The sequence below is a fragment of the Podarcis pityusensis genome (genome assembly GCF_964106645.2).
Source record: "Podarcis pityusensis genome assembly, chromosome: 3".
In the NCBI taxonomy this organism is placed as follows: domain Eukaryota; kingdom Metazoa; phylum Chordata; class Lepidosauria; order Squamata; family Lacertidae; genus Podarcis; species Podarcis pityusensis.
The window spans coordinates 115,197,371-115,219,009 of record NC_138026.1 but is presented as its reverse complement, the minus strand read 5'-3'; the positions used below and the strand labels follow the sequence as shown (position 1 = coordinate 115,219,009).

General features: G+C 44.4%; 2 long non-coding RNA genes across 2 annotated transcripts in view; both read left to right on the top strand.

The window, feature by feature from the left end:
• The first annotated feature begins 8,012 nt into the window (after nucleotides 1-8,012).
• Nucleotides 8,013-10,320, top strand: LOC308474676. Its single transcript, XR_013984817.1, has 3 exons — nucleotides 8,013-8,173; nucleotides 9,340-9,467; nucleotides 10,171-10,320. It is a non-coding gene; the product is annotated as an uncharacterized lncRNA (long non-coding RNA).
• A 7,304-nt stretch (nucleotides 10,321-17,624) lies between these two features.
• Nucleotides 17,625-21,639, top strand: part of LOC308474722 — a 50,696-nt gene continuing 46,681 nt past the window's right edge. The window contains exon 1 of the long non-coding RNA XR_013984895.1: nucleotides 17,625-18,046. This is a non-coding gene — a long non-coding RNA (uncharacterized lncRNA). The remainder of the gene's footprint in view (nucleotides 18,047-21,639) is intronic.

Here is a 21,639-nt window from a genome sequence, read left to right as displayed (position 1 = left end):
GGTGGGGCGAGGGCAGGACAAGCCACCCATAGGGGCGGGGAGCACTGCGGGGTCTCCAGAGTCTGCCTGCCTCCTCCAACTCTGCTGCCCTACAGCTGGTGGGGAGGCAGCGGGCGGACCATTTGGGCAACACGGAGCCTGCGTGTGCCCAAGCCACCGCACGTGCCCATGCCACCCAGGAGAGGCACGTGGCTCGGAGGCACTGCAGGCCCCGTGGTGAGTGCCGCCTGGCATTTTGACACCCCCCTCAGTGGTGACACCCAGGGCGACCCTCCCCCACTGCACTCCCCTTCCTCTGCCCCTGGGTAGCAGTAGTCGTAACAATAACAAAAAGAAAAACAATTTTTATCCATATGAATAGGATAGCACCTTGTTTGCCTTTTATTTCTTTAAACGTGGCTAGATGAATGATTAGGGACGCAGGTGGCGCTGTGGGTTAAACCACAGAGCCTAGGACTTGCCGATCAGAAGGTCGGCGGTTCGAATCCCCGCAATGGGGTGAGCTCCCATTGCTCGCTCCCTGCTATTGCCAACCTAGCAGTTCAAAAGCTCGTCAAAGTGCAAGTAGATAGATAGGTACCGCTCCGTCAGGAAGGTAAACGGCATTTCTGTGCACTGCTCTGGTTCGCCAGAAATGGCTTCATCATGCTGGCCACATGACCCAGAAGCTGTACGCCGGCTCCCTCGGCCAATAAAGCGAGATGAGCGCCACAACCCCAGAGTCGATCACGACTGGATCTAATGGTCAGGGGTCCCTTTACCTTTTTAGATGAATGATTATGATCATGTCAAACTCTGAACAATACATTCAATGCAAGCTTCCAAATAGCCACTTATCTGGTCAACAGCACCCAGTGGCCATGAGGAACACTTGCGAACTGCTGCTTTTCTTCTCTTTGAGAGTCCTAAAGTCTTGGAAGATTCACCTTATGCAGAAAAACTAGTACAGTCATACCTCGTGTTGAGTCCGCTTCATGTTGCGTCTTTTCAGGTTGCTTCCCATGGCAACCCAGAAGTACCAGAATGGGTTACTTCCAGGTTTCTCTGCTCACACATGCGCAGAAGCGCTAAATCATGCCATGCACCTGCACAGATGCGACATTTCGAGTTGTGGGCTTTTCATGCTATGAATGGATCTCCAGAACGGATCCCGTCCGTAAAACGAGGTACCACTGTAACATTTTTTGCAGGCCTTGATTGACTCTTTAACCCGTTCCTATTGGTGAGAAGTTCCAACAGCATCATTACTTGGTTTTGGCTTCCTTTGGATGACAGGGCACTTGAAACCTATGGCATTTTTTATAAAATTGCTTTTTCTTTTTTTTTTGCAAGTATGCAGGCAGCACATACTGTAAGCGGAGGCAAACGGCAGGCATTCCCACAGGGCAAAAGATCCACTACCTCACACTGGATGCAAAGATTCTTTCACTTGGGGGGACAAATCTGGTTTAGCCAAGATTTTAGTGCGCACCTACCTGATTCAGAAACAATAAACCACAGAAGTACAGCAGATTTTCTGCCTTGTCCTGAATTTTGTGTTGCTTTTTCAGCAGCCGGCCAAGCAATGTCTACAAAAAATAATTATACAGTCAAACCTCGGCTCCCGAATGGCTAGGTTTTGGAACGTTTAGGCTTCCGAACACCGAAAACCCAGAAGTAAATGCTCTGGTTTTCAAACGTTTTTTGGAAGCTGAATGTCCGAAGTAGCTCTTGCAACGAATCGGAAGCCATGCCTCAGTTGTCGAACATTTCAGAAGCCGAACAGGCTTCCAGAACGGATTACATTCGACAACTGAGGTTTGACTTTATTACAGAAAAATGTAAATACAAATGCATATATCGGTGCCAACAACACTTAACAATGCATAAATGATTGGGTCGTATTTGCAAAGCTTTTCCTTCGACTGGCAATCGATTCCAGCTACTTGCTGTGTCATGATCAAGTCCTGTTGACAGAGCAGCATTGACCAATCTTAGGTGTGTCTGATGCTCGTAACTGATTTACATCCTTGCAGATACTTCACACTTCCTTCCCAAATGGAAAGGAAAGGAAATTTTGGAACCAGAAAAAAATGGCTCCTGAACAAAAATAATTGTAAGCAACAGCTATGGTGACAGAAGTGTGTCACATGGGTTTACAGACAGGGCCCAGCTGAAACTAACCTGGTGACTTTGCAGCTTTGGTTGCAGACATGCACGTAACCACACAGACGCCTTTCAATGAAACTTTTGAGTTCACCTTTCTCCCATTACCAGGATGCTTGTGTTGTAGAGGTCAGCACTGGGAGACTGGCCACTTCCCGCAGCTCTTTGGGCAACTGAACCAGTGTCCCAACCTTCCATTAGTGTGCTATACTTTTTCCCAGTGTTCTGGTACCAGGCTCTATACCACAGACCAAAGTGTCGTATAGGGAAGAGTTGGTCAGTTTCTTAGGCAACGTGAGGATGCTTCCCTGTCTTCTAATGCTCTCCTCTTCCAGCTTCAGGAGGTTTACTGCTGGCTGGGGAAATGATGCAAGGGGCTCTATCCAACCAAAGTTCACTTCCCCCTGCACCACCCTCTAAATCCAACTCTCCATTACCTAAATTGTGGAGAAATGGCCGTCCCTAATCATTTGTTTCAGTATGTCCTCTGAAGTCACTAGAGCTCCTGTGTTGCGTGGCAAGTCCCCTCCCCCCATGTGAAATGAAGACACAGGACACATTATTCAAGGTTAATGGGCAAAAAAGGCCACAACTTTATTGATCACAGGAATTGAGAGGTATTGGCCTTAGGCGTTGGTTCCTATCGACTACCCGGCATGGAGACTGGGAAGGGTTAACCACCAGCCGGGGGAGTCCTGCTGAAGTACGCCAACTAGGAACCCCCGGGTGTCACCGCTTGGGGGCGTGCCTTAGGCCCACACCTCCACAGGCTTCAGACAGGGCAACGCCCCCCAGAGTCCTTTACCAGACTACCCTTCGCTTTGGGGGAAGGTGATGGCGCTTCCTCCCCCCCCCCTTCATTTGAGTAACAATTACTCCTGCCAATGCCTGCGTGGGGAGGGGGTGGGCCCGCAACCCCACCTCCTCTCCAGCTCGGAAGTGGCTTTGCTGTCTCCAGAATGGAGATGTGCAAAGAATTTATATATTACAATGGCTTATGTCCCTCCTGTCAGGTATACAGCCTCGGCGTCTGCACCCCCATCATTTAGCTTCCGAGGGCCTTCTGACGGTTCCCCCACTACGAGAAGTGAGGTTACAGGGAATCAGGCAGAGGGCCTTCTCGGCAGTGGCACCTGCTCTGTGGAAAGCGCCGCCCCCCATAATATGTCAAGGAAATAAACAACTATCTGACTTTTAGAAGACATTTGAAGGCAGCCCTGTTTAGGGAAGTTTTTAATGTTTGATGTTTTATCGTGTTTTTAATATTCTGTTGGGAGCTGCCCAGAGTGTCTGGGGAAACCCAGCCAGATAGGTGGGGTATAAATAAATGATGATGATGATGATGATGATGTCAGGATACAAATCCTTCCAGGGTGGCTTGCAAGGAATAAAGATACTTTAATAGAATCACAATCATAATATTAAAGTATTCATTAGCATCCTTCCTAGTGGTGGTCAGTAGCTGCATGGCAGAGTCTCCAGCTCCAACAAGCTTTTCACTGATCTTTGCCTGTCTCCTTCTTCTTTCCATTTATTCTTCTTGCAACACAAATGGTGGCAGGTGGCCCTGACTAGGGGAAGTCCAGTGAGAGCAAACTTCGAGGTCTTACTCTCTTTCCTCATTCTCTGAGGATCCCTCTCACAGGGCAGGAATTGAAAGACGGCTGAAGGGAGGTGCATTCCTGAACATATATTTAGGAATGGCCATTTGTGACACCAGAAGGCTAGAAAGAAGTATAGTGCAATAATGGAAGATTGGGACACTGGTCCAGTTAACCAAAGATCAGCAGGAACTGTCTGGTCTCTAGTGATGACCTCTACAACACAAGCACACTGTATTGGTAATGGGAGAAGGCAGTGGTTGAACTTGGAATCCTCTGCCTCAAAACTTCTTTGAAAGGCGTCTGTGTGTAGGTCTGCAAACAAAGTTGCAAAGTTACCAGGTTAGTTTAATAATAATAATAATAATAATAATAATAATAATTTATACCCAACCCATCTGGCTGGGTTTCCCCCAGCCACTCTTGGTGGCTCCCAACATAATAATAATAATAATAATAATAATAATAATAATAATAATGTGATAAAACTTCGAACAATAAAAACTTCCATAAACAAGGCTGCATTCAGATGTCTTCTACAAGTCAGATTTTTGTTTATTTCCTTGACATCTGATGGGAGGGCATTCAACAGGGTGGGCACCACTACTGAGAAGGCCCTCTGCCTGGTTCCCTGTAGCTTCACTTCTCACAGTGAGGGAACCGCCAGAAGGCCCTCGGAGCTGGATCTCAGTGTCCGGGCCGGACGATGGGGGGTGGATATGCTCCTTCAGGTATACAGGACCGAGGCCGTTTAGGGCTTCAAACGTCAGCACTTTGAATTGTGCTCGGAAATGTACTGGGAGCCAATGTTTCCCCTGAGCTCTGTCTGTAAACCCGTGTGACATACTTCTGTCTCCAATGCTGTTGTTGACAATTATTTAAGCAAAACGGCCAATTTGGCTTGTTTCAAAACACTGCTTCACATTGCTTCTGGGAAGGAAGAGTGAGATATGTGCAGGGATGCAAATCTGTAATGAGAATTGGGCACACCTACGATTGATCAACGGCTTCCTGTCATGTTTGATCAGTACATAGCGAGTGGGTGGAATCTATTGCCCATCGAAGGAAAGGCCTTGCAATTATGACCCCATCGCTTATGAGAATCTCCCCCAAACTGGTTTCTTCCAGATATCTTGGATTGCAACTGCTCTCATCCTTGACCATTGGCAATACTGACCAGGGTTGATCTGGCAGTTATCACACTGGGGAAGGGTGCCTTAGGGAAGGTGAAGGATGGATGAATCTCTCAATTTCATTTCTCTCAGTGTCTTATTTTTTTTCCAGTTTTAAGTTTCTGCTCACCACATTTCTGAATCCATTTGTAGCTTCTTTTTAAAATGGAAAATGTCCTCATGAAGATTCACCAATATTTTAATGCAAATTTCTCCCCATATATCTACACCGCTCTGTGTGCAATTTTGCTGACACAAACATTTCTACAAGCAATATATCCTATAATAATGCACGTTTATATGCCATTTTCACCAATCCTATATATACGCATGTTTCTGAAAGTGGGGATCAGGTAGGTTTGCATCAAAATCCTGACCAAAAAAGATTTGTACCCCAGCTGAAGAAATGGTTGTTTTCGTCCAATGTGTGGTAGTGAATCTGTTTGCCTGCAGCTTGCCTCGACTTCCATGCTGTCTGCAAATGTGTAAAAAAATTAAAAAATTAAAAGCAATTTATGTGCTACTTGAATGTTTGTAAATAAAGCAATTTTACAAAAATGCCAGTGTCAACTCACCCAAAGGAGATTCAAACCAAGTAATGCCACCACTGAAACATTGCATCAATAGTTTCCTATTGGATCAGAACTGTCCTGGAAAGGTCCACAGACCTCGTTTCTATGCAGAAGATGCATTCTCTGTTGAACCTATACTAGGTACAGGCATGACAAATGAAAGCAGAAAATGCCCCTGTCATGTGCCATGTTTAGACCAAGCAACAGACAAATTGGGAAGTTTATTATTCCAGATTGTATGCAAATCTGTAAAAAAAAAATGTTCATGAAAAGGTTGAGGAATTTTCATGAGAACTTTTTTTAATATAAAAAGTAATTTGCAAGCCAGTGTTGAAATGTGATTAACTGTAAGATTAGAAAATGAGGTTCTTGGGACACCTCCAAAGATTGTCATTGATTGGGAAATGCATTTTAAAATGTGGTATCAATGAATGCCTAAAACGGAAGATATGTGAACAGTGCCTGATTTACGTATAAGCTAAACAAGCTATAGCTTATGGCCCCACTATCTTGGGGGCCCCAAAAAAATTTAAAGGGGAAAAAACTGGATGTACATTTCAAAAATATAATATAATATAAAAAACCATTTCTTCTTAATTGTATTTCAATTCAACAATTATTTTTATAAAATACATATTTTGTTAGGTGCAAATGGCTTTAGACACCTATTAAAGGTAAAGGGACCCCTGACCATTAGGTCCAGTTGCAGACGACACTGGGGTTGCGGCGCTCATCTCGCTTTACTGGCCGAGGGAGCTGGCATACAGCTTCCGGGTCATGTGGCCAGCATGACTAAGCCACTTCTGGCGAACCAGAGCAGCACACGGAAACGCCGTTTCCTATTTATCTACTTGCACTTTGACATGCTTTCGAACTGCTAGGTGGGCAGGAGCAGGGACCGAACAACGGGAGCTCACCCCATTGCGGGGATTTGAACCGCCGACCTTCTGATCAGCAAGCCCTAGGCTCAGTGGCTTAGACCACAGCGCCACCCGCGACACCTATTAGGTCCATAAATTACCATACAGCATATATTCAACACAAGAAACAGTGACAATTTGTTGTTGACAAAGGACAGCTGGACATATCAAGGGCCCCATTACCTTCAGTAGCTTAGGGTCTCATCAAACGTAAATCCGGCCCTGTATGTGAAGACCTCTCAATAAAATCAGGATGAATGCAGGATGTCAATGTGCATTGTTCCATGAACCCTGTGTTAACAAATCAGAATGAATGCTCAGTGAAGCAAAGGTCCTCCAGGTATCCTTTTTATTGGACATTCACAATGATTTGTGCTCATGATGGTATCAGGGTTATTGCATGTGAGCCCCTACTTCCCTTGTTCAGCATAATTTGTTTTGCTTTCGTTAGTGGTCTCTGGTTGCCCATGCTTTCATAACTAAATCTTCTAACAGGCATATATATTGTATTTTTTTGGAACCAACTGGGGGATCTTCTTCTTCTTCTGTGGCTATCACTTGTAGCTGAGTAAGATTGTCTTCCATAAACACGGTTTTAGCAATGAGTCTGTAAGAGACTGTGGAGGCCAATTCTGGACCCACACGTCCTTCCACAGTGGGGACATTGGTTCCCGGGCAGGAGCTGATCACGGTGTGGATTTGCCAAGCGTGCCTTCCTCTTAGCACATTTCTCCCTTGCATCCTGATTTCGAGTGTCTTCAAAGCCCATGACACCTTTGGTAAAGGCTGTTCTCCAATTGGAGCGCTCGCAGGCCAGTGTTTCCCAGTTGTCAGTGTTTATACTACTTTTTTTTTTTAATTTGCCTTGAGAGAGTCTTTAAACCTCTTTTGTTGACCCCCAGCTTTCCATTTTTAAGTTCGGAATTGAGTAGTTGCTTTGGAAGACGATCATCAGGCATCCGCACAACATGACCAGTCCAGCAAAGTTGATGATGAAGAATCATTGCTTCAACACTGGTGGTCTTTGCTTCATCCAGTACACTGGTGTTAGTTCACCTGTCTTCCCAAGTAATGTGTAAGATCACAACTTAGGGATATATTCCCCACATCTATCAACAATTGCTCTAGCGGCACAGGTTTATTATTTTTTTCAAAATTCCATGAAGTGGTAATAGATACAGGAGTATCTTGTATTTTCTCATGAAACTGTATTGAGCTGAGTGAAAAGCAGCCCAGAGCCAGTCGTTACTGCCATAACTCCCCCCCCCCCCCCAGGTTTGCATAATTGTCTTTAGCTAAGGATTTAACTCTGTTGAGATTCTTTGGGACTTCCCTTGAAATTTATTAATTTTAGCTTGCCAATTTTTAAGCATTCTAGGGTGGAAGAAGGTGAGGAAGACTTGGAAAAGAAACATAAAACTAGGAATTAGCATCTTTGATTAACATCAATTCCGGAATTACAAGTAATGTCTAGACAACAGGCTGTTGTCTTCAGGCTGTAACTTCCTTATGAATCCTTTCCCAACTTATCTAGGGAGATCTTTGCTTAATTGTGCTAATATGCAACTGCAGCAAAATATTGCACAGCACCCACAAGATGTCCAACCCATGGTATGACATGCTCCTTTTTGTCATATAAATACAAGGACCTTTCAAGCATCTCTCCATCCCACCATCTCTTGAAACACCATCCAATCTTTCAGTCATGAAGATCTTTGCCTTCCTTGCAGCTGTTCTCTTCTTTGTACTGATGGCTGCTCCAGGTAAGGTTACTTATTTATTTCATAAAAATTTATATGCCACTTGACTGTAGTAAAGCTCAAAGCAGTTCTATAGTGGATCCCTACACGGGGACTTCGGGAAAATATGCAACTGCTTGCTATCATGTTCTGTAGCATGGTGGACAACCAATGGGTCCTTGGATGTTTTGAGGCTCCAATTCCCTTGAAGCCCAGTCACCATGACCACTGACCATGTGTGATTGGAGATGTAGTCCTTGCTCTATAGGAACCAGGCTGCTAAGCAAGATTTGATGTCTTACTGCATTTTAATTTGTTGAAAGCTGCCCAGTGTGGCTGGGGCAACCCAGTCAGAGGGGCGGCAAACAAACAAATATTATTATTATTCCTCTTCCTTTTGCTTACCTAATTTTCAGTGGTGGATTAGATGGGGGGGGCAATAAACTTTGTTTGAATGTTGCGAAGATGGGACCTTATTTGGGTGGATGATCCTATGTCCAGGAGAAAGAAAGGTTAACTGTTCAGGATGGTGCAGTCCCTGTGGAGGAAAAATTGTGTAGTTTGGGATGTTCCTGGATGCATCTTTGTCAATAGAGCCCCAAATAAACCCTGTGCCCAGGTGTGTATTTTACCAATTTCATCTGGTTTGTTAGCTATGGTATTCCTGGACACGGAAAGCCAAACCATTATATTCCATGCATTGATAACCTCAAAGCTGAGTTAATGGAATGTACTCTATGTGAGGCTGCCCAAGAAGTCCCGGAAATCATTCTCTTGTTATTTGGGTGGTTCTCAATAGGGGAAGGTGCCCCTGTCCAGTGCTCCAGCCACAGCCCCTTCTATTACCGCATTTTTCGCTCTATAAGACGCACCAGACCATAGGCCGCACCTAGTTTTTGGAGGAGGGAAACAAGAAAAAATAATATTCTGAATCTCAGAAGCCAGAACAGCAAGAGGGACCACTGCGCAGCGATCCCTCTTGCTGTTCTGGCTTCTGGGATAGCTGTGCAGCCTGTATTCGCTCCATAAGACGCACACACATTTCCCCTTACTTTTTGGGAGGGAAAAAGTGAGTCTTATAGAGCAAAAAATACTGTAATTTGGCTACAGTCCTATTGCCACCCACCAGCTGAGTCTGCTATTAGCAGGAATGACAATGAGAACACAACTTGTTCTTTCTTTTGCTATAGCACTTGCGCAGACGTCAGAGGCAGCATGTCGCAGGATGGGTGGCAGCTGCCATAATGGCTTTTGCCCACCAGGTAAAAATCACAAGGGACATTGTGGTAACCCAAAAAGATGGTGCTGCAGAAGATAGGTAAGAATTCTCTTGCCCTGCTGTCAGGATTGTTTTGTCCATTGGTTCTTTTTATCTAAGCCAGTTTGGAGAGGTCCCGGTGCAAATCAAAACCCAGGCTGGCTTTTAAGACCTATTAATGTACTGTATCTGGCAGGAGAATAAGAATAGCATATTTGTATACAGAACACAATAAGTAGGAATACTGCTGGCCAGAGTGAAAAAATAGCTTGGCATGTTCTTGTGTCTGTTACATGTGCCTGATCTGTAGAAGTTGCTGGGGCCAAGAAATGACTCATCCAGAACTTCTACATGCTTCTTCATAGGCTGTTAGGTTCCCACCTCAATTCCATCCATGCTGGAAGAGCCTATGAACTTGGCCCACTGTGTGCTGGTGATGCTTTCTAAAATGCTGAGCTGTACCATAGAGGCTGAGTCTGTCACCTGGGCAACTCTCTTCCTCTCCTGTTCTTCTGTTTATGATATGCAGGGAAGCAAAATGGTCCAAATCATTGTGAAATAGTTAATATAGAAATAGAGGTGCTTTCAAGACTTTTCCAAGGGAATTTCCAAGGGAATACCAATGTATTTCTCCTCTTTTTCTTTATATTAAAATCTGTGTTTGTGTTTTGCATCTGAACGTGTTCAGCTTTTTATTCATGATTATCTATGTAATACAGCATTAAAAACTGCAGAATCTGACAATGTTCTCTCTTTCGCACAGATAACGTCAGGATGTTGGCTGCGTTACATCCATAGCCTGAACATTTTCATGGCCTCTGCAACCCGCTTCGCTACGCTTTTGCGCTTTTAATGGAGCTGATTCTCTGGTGATTGTTTTCCTTCTTCTGCTAATTAAAAATCATGCATTTGAGCACCTATGTTCTTTGTGTCTCTGTGTCTCTGTGCGTTCCCACAGCTGAATAAGCGACTTTATTTCAAAGCGCCTTGGAGAAACTCTTCCACACAGATGTCCTGTTCACTTTTCAGGCAGAAAACACATCTGCTGTCCTGCTCACCCAATTTAAAAAGGCACAGGGTTTGCCCTTCTTTTTACCTGCCTTGCAGTGCGGACCCAGAAGTCTGTACATTGTACCATTTCTTCTGATTTATTAAAAAAAAAACACATAAACATAAATATCTTTAAACTAAATTAAAATAAAGTAAAAAGGCATTTGAAGTGAATCATAGAATCATAGAATCATAGAGTTGGAAGAGACCACAAGGGCCATCGAGCCCAACCCCCTGCCAAGCAGGAAACACCATCAGAGCACTCCTGACATATGGTTGTCAAGCCTCTGCTTAAAGACCTCCAAAGAAGGAGACTCCACCACACTCCTTGGCAGCAAATTCCACTGTCAAACAGCTCTTACTGTCAGGAAGTTCTTCCTAATGTTTAGGTGGAATCTTCTTTCTTGTAGTTTGGATCCATTGCTCCGTGTCCGCTTCTCTGGAGCAGCAGAAAACAACCTTTCTCCCTCCTCTATGTGACATCCTTTTATATATTTGAACATGGCTATCATATCACCCCTTAACCTCCTCTTCTCCAAGCTAAACATGCCCAGCTCCCTTAGCCGTTCCTCATAAGGCATCGTTTCCAGGCCTTTGACCATTTTGGTTGCCCTCCTCTGGACACGTTCCAGTTTGTCAGTGTCCTTCTTGAACTGTGGTGCCCAGAACTGGACACAGTACTCCAGGTAAGGTCTGACCAGAGCAGAATACAGTGGCACTATTACTTCCCTTGATCTAGATACTATACTCCTCTTGATGCAGCCCAGAATTGCATTGGCTTTTTTAGCTGCCGCGTCACACTGTTGGCTCATGTCAAGTTTGTGGTCAACCAAGACTCCTAGATCCTTTTCTAGGAGTGTTCTGTGACTGTTCTGACATTATATTTTCAACCCCTTTCCCCCATCATCGACTTTACCATTTTTCAAAGTTATTGAAAACTGGGTTGAGTTCTCCAGAACCACTCCAAAGTCTCTATCTGGATTACAAGCAGTGAGAATATTCCCATCAGTATATATGTGAAATTGAGTGGAGGGGAAGTCACTCTTATTATTATTATTATTATTATTATTATTATTATTATTATTTTATTTATACCCCACCCATCCAGCTAGGTTTCCCCAGTCACTCTGGGCAGCTCCCAACAGAATATTAAAAACACAATAAAACATAAAACATTAAAAACGTCCCTAAACAAAGCTGCCTTCAGATGTCTTCTAAAAGTCAGATACTTGTTTATTTCCTTGACATCTGATGGAAGGGTGTTCCACAGGGCAGGCACAACTACCGAGAAGGCCCTCTGCCTGGTTCCCTGTACTTTCACTTCTTGCAGGGAGGGAACTGCCAGAAGACCCTCAAGTTGGACCTCAGTGTCCGGGCAGAACGAGGGGGGTGGAGACACTCCTTCAGGCATACTGGGCTGAGGCCATTTAGGGCTTTAAAGGTCAGCACCAACACTTTGAATTGTGCTTGGAAACATACTGGGAGCCAGTGTAGGTCTTTCAGCAGCAGTGGGGCACCCAACAGGATGGTTGTGATGTGCCTCTGAATACCAGTAGCTGGGAATCGTAGGGAAGCAGAGTTCTGTTGAGCTCATGTCCAGCTTGCAGACTTCCCATGGGCACCTAGCTGACCACTGCGAGGACAGAATGCTAGACTAGGAGGGCCAATGGCCTGATCCTGCAGGCTTCCCTTATGAAACCGGATGAGGAAAGGCTGACTTGAGGAAGTTCTGCACAAGACACAAGAAAGTTTTCTGGAGACGTTGGAGCACAGAGGCGGATGGAGCCACCTGGGCTGGGTGAAGGTGCAGCAGAGACTACAGGAGCACAGGGCGCCAAGGGACCGTCACATGATGAGAGGAAGCAAGGGCCAAGAAGAGCGAAGTACTGCTAAGAGCAGCCAGATCCAAGACAGGTGTGGGGGAATGAAGGTGTTGGGACTTTCTTAGACTTGACACAGCCCCCCAACCCAGCCCAACCCTACACCAAACATCAACTATGACAGAAGAGCTGGAAAAGAAGCAGCATATGACCACATGATGTTGCTTTATGTACCAGCCAGTTTTGTAATTAGTTCAGTATTGTTACAAGTGGGTCTGAGACCCTCAAAATAAAATCTGAATATAATTGGTGAAGCAGCAAAGAGTAGATTGATTACAAAAACATTCTTGTAAATAGGCACACCCAAAGTTAGTAAAACAAAGCTTATATTCTCTATTTCCTAAGCACAGGTTCCCTCCCTTATCTCCCCCTTGGGTGGGGACTACAAGGGACTACAAGGTTTACAGCCTATCACAACTGCCATATTACCCTATTAGCATTATTCATTATTTCCCATATTTGGTCTATTTCCTATGCAACTATTTGTTAAGCCAAGCAAAAATACCTGGAGGTAAGTGTGAATGGGTCTCTGTATTTGCTGAGCCGTGTGTATTTATCACACCAACATCCTGACCATTAGTAGATGTCAGCAAGTTCTATACTCGCCGACGCCTGCTAATCTGAACTGTCTGAGATTGCCTAGTGTCCTTGTACAAAGCAATATTTATGTCTGAGGCTGCCTAGTCACTGTAGCCTTGTAATTTTATTACAGGGATGTGGGTAGTGCCGTGGGCTTGCCGATCAGAAGCCTGGCGGTTTGAATCCCCATGACGGGGTGAGCTCCTATTGATCTGTCCCAGCTCCTGCCAACCTAGCAGTTTGAAAGCACACCAGTGCAAGTAGATAAATAGGTACTGATGTGGCGGCAAGTTAAACAGCGTTTCTGTGCACTCTGGTTTCCATCATGGTGTCCCATTGTGTCAGAAACAGTTTAGTCAGTGCAAGTAGATAAATAGGAACCGCTGCGGTGGGAAGGTAAATGGCGTTTCCATACAATCTGGCTTCCGTCACAGTGTCCCATCTTGCCAGAAGTGGTCTTCTCATGCTGACCACATGACCTGGATGTTGGTTTCTATTTCCCTCACTGAGCAGCAACTGCAGTCACAAGACATTGTTTTGCATTCCACAGTCAGAGTTACTGTTGGATTCCCACGGGAATGGGAGACTGGATGTGACGTACACTGGTTTCCTGTTTTTCACTTTTTCTCTCGGTGTTCTTTGTTTCCGAGAGGGGTTGCTTCTCTGCTCTCACAGAGGCAAGATGCATGTTTGTATTCTCTCAGCATAGAGTGGAAATAAAGTTTAGAATGTGGCACATACTGCTTATCCTTCTGCTGTGTGGACTACTCTGTTTGGGCTCAAGATGAGACGAGCCTGTATCAGCTTCAGATGGGCCGAAGTTGGTCAAAATCTCACACTGGAAACCTGTCTGTGGACAAATGCCAGCTCCCTCGGCCTGAAAGCGAGATGAGCACCACAACCCCATAGTCGCCTTTGACCTGACTTAACCCTCCAGGGGTCCCTTACCTTTTACCTTTACCTGTATCTTTATGTGAATGAAAGCAACATTATGCCTGAGGTTTTCAGCAGCTGGAACCTTGCGTAAAAAGGCGACTTTATCATTTCTTACAAGTATTGCCTTACCTGGACTAGTATCTCCAGATTTTCAAACAGGAGTCTCATCTGACCCCTACCTGCAGACACAGTGGGCGAACTTAGGACCTTTCCCTCACACAAACATTGTACTCTACCACTGAAGTGCAGCCTGCCTTAAAACCCATTTCAGCTTTACAGCCATTCCCCACTATTCTACCCCAAGATGGTACACAGGGGCAGGCATGTTTTCTTCCCTGCAATTCCTGAAGGAATGGTGGCAGGTCATTATATATGCTCCCATTTGTCCACCTCATCAAGTGCTTCCCTTTCGAGCTGCTCTTACTGAGTGAGTAACCAGGCAGGTGAACTCTGCTTTTGTCCCCTGCTTGCCCACCTGTTTGGTTGTGGTCCTGTGAGGGAAGGCGGCTAGTAGCCCCTCAGACTGTGTGGACAGGTGTACCTCACCTGGGGGCCCCAGAGCACCAGCCCTTGCAGCCTCCTTCTGAAACTCTTTAGGCCAAATGGGTTTTAGTCCAAATGGATAAAAATCTAGTAAATGAGCTTCTTCCAAAATGCCTTCAACTGATCAGGAACAACATGCTTGAATACACAAACACACACACAAACTCAGATATATGCAGACATTGGAAAGAACACCTTATCTCTGAGACCTTATCCTGAATGTCATGGTCTATTAGTAGTGGCTTCCTCATGGGATGTTTACAGATTGCCATCTATGGGCAGGGCCTTAAATCAAGTCCTGAAGAACATAATTCAACTTGGCCACAGGGTGTTGGGCTGTTGTTGTTGTTTAGTCGTTTAGTCATGTCTGACTCTTCGTGACCCCATGGACCAGAGCATGCCAGGCACTCCTGTCTTCCAATGCCTCCCGCAGTTTGGTCAAACTCATGCTGGTAGCTTCAAGAACACTGTCCAACCACTGTCCAACCATCTCGCCCCCTTCTCCTTGTACCCTCAGTCTTTCCCAACATCAGGGTCTTTTCCAGGGAGTCTTCTCTTCTCACAAGGTGGCCAACGTATTGGAGCGTCAGCTTCAGGATCTGTCCTTCCAGGGAGCACTCAGGGCTGATTTCCTTCAGAATAGATAGGTTTGATCTTCTTGCAGTCCATGGGACTCTCAAGAGTCTCCTCCAGCACCGTAATTCAAAAGCATCAATTCTTCGGCGATCAGCCTTCTTTATGGTCCAGCTCTCACTTCCATACATCACTACTGGGAAATCCATGGCTTTAACTATACGGACCTTTGTCGGCAAGGTGATGTCTCTGCTTTTTAAGATGCTGTCTAGGTTTGTCATTGCTTTTCTCCCAAGAAGCAGGGATCTTTTAATTTCGTGACTGCTGTCTGTCACCATCTGCAGTGATCTTTGCCAGGAGGTGACGGGACCAGTGGCCATGATCTTAGTTTTTTTGATGGTGAGCTTCAGACCATATTGTGCGCTCTCCTCTTTCACCCTAAATAAAAGGTTATTTAATTCCTCCTCACTTTATGCCATCTTCTTGGACTGTGAGAAGATCAAACCTATCCATTCAGAAGGAAATCAGCCCTGTGTGCTCCCTGGAAGGACAGATCCTGAAGCTGAGGCTCCAATACTTTGGCCACCTCATGAGAAGAGAAGACTCCCTGGAAAAGATTCTGATGTTGGGAAAGATTGAGGGCACAAGGAGAACTGGACGACAGAAGACGAGATGGTAGGATAGTGTTCTCAAAGCTACCAAAATGAGTTGGTAGACAGTGGAAGAGAGGAGTGCCTGGCGTGCTCTTGTCCATGGGGTCACGAAGAGTCGGACATGACTAAATGTCTAAACAAGAATAAAAAGGAAACATTTCAAAACTTCCCTATACAGAGCTGACTTCAGATGGCTCAGGGCTCAGATAACTGTTTCTGCCCCTACCCAGCCCTGGCTTGCGGCCCCCAGAAAGTCATTCAGAAGGGAATGTGGCCCCACCTCTGCTTTAAATGACTGTACCTCAAACGCCTCCTCCTCTTTCCCTCTAGGGGCTGCTGTTGTTCAACGACCTATAAATAAGGAGACCTTCTGTTCCCTCCTCTGTGTGATCTCAGAATTTCCAGCAAATCGAAGCAGTCATGAAGTTTTCCTACTTGATCTCTGTTTTTTTCCTCTTTTCTTCCCTCTTCCTGCTAAGGGATTCAGGTATTGCACAGAGTTTGCTTAGATTGTGGCAGGCACCAGAATAGCCAGCAATGCTGCTATAATGGGGAAGGGGTTTTCTTAACAATGGCAAAGTTCCCAGGAACAGTGCTGTTTGCTATGTCTTGCACGCACAAAAAATATTATAAATATTTGGGGGGGGGAGTGGAGGGTTAAAACAGAAAGTTTTATAATTTTGTTTAAAAAAATGATTTGGTTTTAACGTATCCGTCGTGTTGTGGCTTGTGGAAAAGAGCATGGTTTCAAATGAAATCTTAAATTCAAACAAAGGAAATTTAAATTAGTTCAGATGCGAAAAGCTCATAATCTTGGACAGATGCCATAAACCTTTTTCAGAGAGATTGAACCAACCATTTCTTTCTATTTTTTAAAAGTAAAAGAACCAGATATCTTGTTTTTGAGAGTGAGTATTATACAGATCGACCCTAGGACATTTATACAGTCGTACTTTGGAAGTTGAACGGAATCTGTTTGGGAAGTCCATGGGCAGGGTATAAATAATAAATTATGATTATGATAAAAAAATAATAACAAATGATTACACCCCACACCAGCCAAGACGCCCTGACATGTCCCATTCCCCCTTTACCGTTTGGAGGGGGCGGTCAGTGGCTAGGCTGGAGCTGGAAAGGGGGGGGGAGTTCAGCAACCCTGCAGAACTAGGAGGGAAAGCGGCTTACTTTTGAGTAAACGTAGCTAGGCGTGGAAAACTGAATAAAAGACAGGGGGAAATGAAAAATTGGATTGAACAAGAATTGACAGATCTGCCCAACAGTAGTTGCAAACTTGAGTATAAGCACCCTGAGGAGATGCCTCTGGAAAAGCTGTTTTGTCTGCTCGTTCACTGTACAGTGGTACCTCTGGTTACATACAAACTTCGTTCCAGAGGTCCGTTCTTAACCTGAAACTGTTCTTAACCTGAAGCACCACTTTAGCTAATGGGGTCTCCCGCTGCTGCTGCCGCACCACCGCCACGCGATTTCTGTTCTCATCCTGAAGCAAAGTTCTTAACCCAAGGTACTATTTCTGTGTTAGCGGAGTCTGTAACCTGAAGCGTATGTAACCTGAGGTACCACTGTAGTTGTATGAGACAAGAACAGCAATACTCTGTGTCATTCAGTGTGGTTTTTAATAAACAATGAAATAATCTATTTCCAGAGCGCGCCAACTTTGGCTATTTTCATCCAGAATTCTTATCTGCTTTCACATTAAAAAAAAAAGAAAACTTCTCCCAAACTATATATTCTTGAGCAATTTCTCTCAGAATATTTATTTCAGGTGGAATCTACACACATATTAAAAAAAAAACTGTGAAAATGCTTTCTTTTTAAAAAGATGTTTTGAAAAATACATTGAATTTTGCACAGCTCACTTTCACCATCTAGTGTCACATTTGAATACTGCATTTTACAACACATTTAAAATGGTTTATTCTCAGCTGTGTAGCTGAGTCCTTAGTGTTTCCCCTTAAAACATACTTGGATCTCTACCATTTCTTTCTTTCTTTCTTTTTAATGTAAAATAACCAGATATCTTGTTTCTGAGATTGAGGATTATAAAGATCGACCCTAGGACATTTATACAGTCGTACTTTGGAAGTTGAACGGAATCTGTTTGGGAAGTCCGTTTGACTTCCAAAATGTTCGGAAACCAAAGCATGGCTTCTGATTGGCTACAGAAAGCAGAGAACGGACTTAGAACGCTGTAGCTGGCAAGGAGCCCTAACTCGAAGCGAACCAATGTTTTTCTTTCTTGCCTTAAGCTTACGCTTCTAAACCATCTCACGAACCACAATCGGATGAAGAATGTGACAAAGCCAAAGGGAAGTGCATGCTGGAGATTTGCTACTCTGGCTGGAAAAAAATCGGGACATGCCCACCGCACCGCAAATGCTGCAGACCTCTGTAAGAGCTCCCTGAGGTAGATGTTGCCAGTCTTCCACTACAATTCCCATCAAACCCAGCCAGCATGGTCAGTGGTCAGGGGGGTGTGGAATTGTGGTCCTGCAACTGCAGGGTCCTTGGTTGGTGAAAGATGGCCTAAAGCAGGCACATCCAACGTCCAACAGGTTGCCACATATCAAAAACTGGCAGTGATCTACCACACTCTCCCATTGTCATTCTTCAACTTCAACATATTATATTTAGCTGGGGAAACCCAGCCAGATGAGTGGGGTATAACTAATAAATTATGATTATGATAAAAAACAATAACAATTTTAAAACAAATTGTTGAGCATATTCTCTCAGAATATTTATCTTAGGTGAAATCTGTACACGTATAAAAAACGTTGTGAAAATGCTTTTTTTAAAAAAATTGAAAAATGCAGTGAATTTTGCATAGCTGACTTTTACCATCTAGTGTCGCGTTTGTATAGTGTACTTTAAAACGTTTTATTTGCAGCTGTGTAGGTGAGTCCTTAGTGTCTCCCCTCAAAACGTACTGGGATCTCTACCCCCAAGGCATTGGCTATGCTGGCAAGGCTTGCATTACAATATTCTGTTACACACAGCATCTGTTGAATAGCTAAGGCTATAACCCAAATCTCCATTGCTCCAGGTTGGATACAGCAGAGCCAGTGTGGTGTAGTGGTTAAGAGCGGTAGTCTCCTAATCTGGGGAACCGGGTTCGCGTCTCCGCTTCTCCACATGCAGCTGCTGGGTGACCTTGGGCCAGTCACACTTCTTTGAAGTCTCTCAGCCCCACTCACCTCACAGAGTGTTTGTTGTGGGGGAGGAAGGGAAAGGAGAATGTTAGCCGCTTTGAGACTCCTGAAGGGGAGTGAAAGGCGGGATATCAAATCCAAACTCTTCTTCTTCCTCCATCTAGCTCTGTCAACCTCTGCTGGCCTCTGTTTGGGATCAGAGCACCATAGAAAAATCACAAGATGTGCTATTAGCCAGCATTTTAAAAGGATTTCTAGACCTTATGACTGCATGCAATGCCCCATTAAGTTTTAGGAGCCGCAGCAGTGCTTGAATACGATTTTGAGTGATTGAGGGCAAGACCTCAGGGTCATAGCTTGCTCACCGCTCCTCCTCCTCCTCCTCCTCCTCCTTCTTCTTCTTCTTCTTCTTCTTCTTCTTCTTCTTCTTCTTCTTCTTCTTCTTCTTTTAAAAGGCATATTCAGTTTTGCCAAATGGTTGGGCAGGTGCATTTATTTTAGATGGAACACAGAGAGTCTTGCTCATATGTATTCTAGCACTCACAAAACTATGAGAATGATGTCGTTCGAAATGGCAGGCAGTATGACACGCAGATGTAGCTGGTGAAGGAAGCCCTCTAGTTGCTCCAGATGCCCCTTTGGCAATTGTGGTGGGTTCTTGACATCCATGATCACTGCAAAATAATGACGAGGTTCATCAGAGGCAGAGGCCAAGCAAGCTCTTTAGCACAGAGAGTCTGGAAAATGCAGGCTTAAACAAATATTGCCCAGTTAACCACATGGCTGAGTTAGGATTTTGAACCTGCTTCTCATAGCGTGCGACAGGGAAGTTGGGCATCTTGTAGCCTGTTCATGTCACACGACATTCAGAACAGTAAATACATTTATGTCATTGTTCTTGCCTCCTCTGTTTTCAGTTACAAGGAGCTGAGAATATGTTTTGCTTCTCTGCCTTCAGGTAACGGAGTCGCACGAGAGTTGACTGCTTTGAGGTTTTCTACAATCAAGCAGTATATGAATTTTATGCAATAAATAAATTCAAAGACCCCTCCTAGATCTGTTCTGTCCGAATTTCTTTAGTTCCCATATAAGCAGCTCTTAGTTGTTTACTTCTACCATACGTCGTCATTTTATGTTTATTATTATTTGAGATTTTGCATGATACCTTCAAAATGTTTGAGACTACAGCTGCCATCTGCTGAGGGTCAGGCAAATGTGTCCAAATTTATTCAGTTCCCATATAAACTGCTCTTAGCTTTTTACTTCTAAGATACCTCGCATTCTCTGTAGCAGCTATAGGGTTTCCCTACACTTGGAATTCCCTGGACATGGCCAGAATACAGCAGCCGGAAGCAGTGTCTGGCTGAAAACGCTGGAATATCCAGGAAAATCAAGGCACATGGCAACCCATGTCAGAAGTCTTTAAAACAGCTCAAAAACTTTGTTTATTATTAGAGATTTTTCATGGTACCTTCAAAATGGTTGAGACTACAGCTTCCATCTGCTGAGGTTCAGGCAAATCTGTCTATATCGGTTCCTCATTTTTCCAGTCTTCAGTCTGTTCCTCTGCATTTTTGCATCAATTTGACTTCTTTACACACACACCCCACGCATAGATGTGCTCAGAAAGATCTCCCCCACAAACTACCTTCTTCAAAACAGGCAGACAAGACTTCAAGAGTCTAGATGATGAAATGCATGGTTTTTAATGGACAGAAGAGAAAGGCAATTCAACATAAAATCAGCTACGCTAATGGCTCAAATGTGTAATGTGTCAGGAGGAAGGGGCCGACAGAGCAAAACCAGCTGGGTCAACAGACACTTAGTCCTTGGATGTAACTCTTTAATTTTGGGGCCGTGGGTTTGAGCCCCATGTTGGGTGAGAGATTCCTACATATCAAAGGGTTGGACTTTGAGGCTTCTCATATTCCCTGAATACGTCTTGCTCGTTATGGAGAGAATCTCTTGTGGGAATCTGAAATAACAATCCCTATTATTATTATTATTATTATTATTATTATTATTTTCTACCTCGCCTATCCGGCTGGGTTTCCCCAGCCACTCTGGGCGGCTTCCAACAGAAGGTTAAAAATACATTAAATACATTTTGATCTGTCTCTAGCCTCCAGGTTTTCATAGGATCCTAGTGTTGGAATGCTTACTTGGTGCACTTGATGCTTCCGTTAAACCAAATAATGTGTTCCAAAAATACATAGATTACAGGGAAATGTAGACAAAAATGGGAAGAGGAGGAGGAGGAGGAGGAGGAGGAGGAGGAGAATTTATTATTTATACCCCACTCTTCTGGCTGGCTAGTTTACTCATTCATTCTGGGCGACTTCCAAAACAAATTAAAACGTAATAAAGCATCAAAAGCTTCCCAATACAGGACTGTGTTCGGTAGATTTATTGCTTTATTGTTCGGCGCCCAGCCACGCTTCCCCTGGGAGCCTCTGTAGATCATAAAGCAATTAGCAGAATTACACAGCGTCTGTGTCAAAAGGGCAGTAAATAAGTCCAGGCGTTTCTTCTGTCCTAATATCTCTTTATTGGAAACAAAAGTAGTGTATTTACAAACTCCATCTGATTCAAGCTGCATCTTCTCTGCGTCCTTCTGCTTGCAGCTACACAACAAACTGCTTTCGATCTTCACTCAGCTCACAGCATTCCAAGCTGCTTTCGTCACGTCCTGGCGTACTTCCCTTGTACGCGCCTCCTCTCAGGCTTGAGGCACAGAAGGTTAACCCTTCACTACACCCAACACCCCCTCTTGTCTTGCGCCTGAGGGGAGAATCGACCCTTGGTCATCCCAAACCCAGACCTTTGCAAAACTCCCCATGTCTTTGGA